General features: G+C 32.7%; 1 non-coding gene across 1 annotated transcript; it reads right to left on the bottom strand.

Moving 5' to 3' along the window:
• Positions 1–213: 213 nt before the first annotated feature.
• On the bottom strand, positions 214–285 carry TRNAW-CCA (transfer RNA tryptophan (anticodon CCA)). Its single transcript has one exon. It is a non-coding gene; the product is annotated as a tRNA-Trp (tRNA).
• Between the last annotated feature and the right edge of the window lie 1935 nt (positions 286–2220).

Raw genomic sequence — 2220 nt, 5'->3', positions numbered from 1 at the left:
TTAATGTTTGGAACTCAATTCCCAATAACAATTCTTATCAAAGTCCTCTTCAAAACGATTATAATCTGTAGAACTAAAAAATGCAGTTTCTTAAACACTGCAGCCTGGTAGCAACAAAGTCGAGTTAACTTTTGTCAAGTTGGACTACGCAGTTACTGTTTTCAATAATAACCCAAACATCAATCAAGATATGAAAAGACATAAAGAGCTGATTGACCCCGACGTGATTTGAACACGCAACCTTCTGATATGGAGTCAGACGCGCTACCGTTGCGCCACGAGGTCATTTGAAAAGTGTTGTTGCTCCCATACTTCACATGAAAAGTGCATGATAAAATATATGGACACCATCTTGAAATTTGCTACTTATAATCACAGTTTGGAAAAGATATAAACAAGGATGAATTAAGGTCTTCACTTTCAGATTCAGGGATTTCCAATTAAAAATTTAGAATATAGTAATAAACCCTTTTTTCTTACAAATTCAAAGATGACAATGGTATGAACAAATTAATAGGTGTTTCTGACTTGCCACAAATTTTCTATTTTGAACTCAGTTCCCAATGATATATCTCATCAAAGATTGTTGAAAAGATTTTATTCAGTAGAATTAAAAAAGCAATTTTTCAAACACTTTCCTGACAGGTGGCACAAGATCATGATAATCTATTGTCAGTTAGAATACGCAGTTTCTGTTTTCAATCTTAACCCAAACATCGATCAACTTTTAAAAAGATGAAAGAGATACTTGAACGTGACATAATTTAAACATGCATCATTCTGACCAGGAGTAAGGCGCACTACCGTCAGTGTATGAGGACAGCTGTAAAATTAGCTTGCTCCCATAATTCACTTGTAAAGTGCATGAGGAAATATACAGACACCATCTTGAAATTTGCTACTTTAAATCACAGTTTAGAAAAGTAATAACAAGGATGAATTAGGATCTTCACGTTCCGATTCAGGGATTTCCAGTTTAAAGTTTAGATTCTAGTAATAAGCCTGATTTTCTTACAAATTCAAAGATGACAATGGTATGAACAAAGCGATAGGTGTTCCTGGCATTTATTACATTTATTAATGTTTTTAACTCAATTCCCAATAATATTTCTCATCAAAGTATTGTTGATAAGATTTTAATCTATAGAATTAAAAAAACACTTTTTTAAAAACTGTTCTGACCTGTGTCAACAACGTTGTGTTAATCTATTTTCAGTTGGATTACCCAGTTTCTGTTTTCAATCTTAACCCAAACATCGATCAAGCTATAAATATATGAAAGAGCTGTTTGACCATCACGTGATTTGAATACACAACTTTCTGATATGGATTCAGAAGCACTACAGTTGAATTAAGATCTTCACAATCAGATTCAGTGATTTCCAGTCAAAAATTAAGAATCTGGTAATAAACCCTCTTTTCTTACAAATTCAAAGATGGCAATGGTAAAAATAAATTAATAGGTGCTTATGGCATTAATTACATTTATTAATGTTTGGAACTCAATTCCCAATAACAATTCTTATCAAAGTCCTCTTGAAACGATTATAATCTGTAGAACTAAAAAATGCAGTTTCTTAAACACTGCAGCCTGGTAGCAACAAAGTCGAGTTAACTTTTGTCAAGTTGGACTACGCAGTTACTGTTTTCAATAATAACCCAAACATCAATCAAGATATGAAAAGACATAAAGAGCTGATTGACCCCGACGTGATTTGAACATGCAACCTTATGCTCTGGAGTCAGACGCGCTACCGTTGCAACACAAGGTCATTTGAAAAGTGTGGTTGCTCCCATACTTCACATGAAAAGTGCATGATAAAATATATGGACACCATCTTGAAATTTGCTACTTATAATCACAGTTTGGAAAAGATATAAACAAGGATGAATTAAGGTCTTCACTTTCAGATTCATGGATTTCCAATTAAAAATTTAGAATATAGTAATAAACCCTTTTTTCTTACAAATTCAAAGATGACAATGGTATGAACAAATTAATAGGTGTTTCTGACTTGCCACAAATTTTCTATTTTGAACTCAGTTCCCAATGATATATCTCATCAAAGATTGTTGAAAAGATTTTATTCAGTAGAATTAAAAAAGCAATTTTTCAAACACTTTCCTGACAGGTGGCAACAAGATCATGATAATCTATTGTCAGTTAGAATACGCAGTTTCTGTTTTCAATCTTAACCCAAACATCGATCAACTTTTAAA

The sequence above is a fragment of the Dendrobates tinctorius genome, unplaced genomic scaffold, assembly GCF_039654945.1.
Source record: "Dendrobates tinctorius isolate UK_male_01 unplaced genomic scaffold, ASM3965494v1 ptg000178l, whole genome shotgun sequence".
In the NCBI taxonomy this organism is placed as follows: Eukaryota; Metazoa; Chordata; class Amphibia; order Anura; family Dendrobatidae; genus Dendrobates; species Dendrobates tinctorius.
Note: the sequence above shows the minus strand (reverse complement) of the source record. Positions and strands in the feature narration are given on the sequence as shown.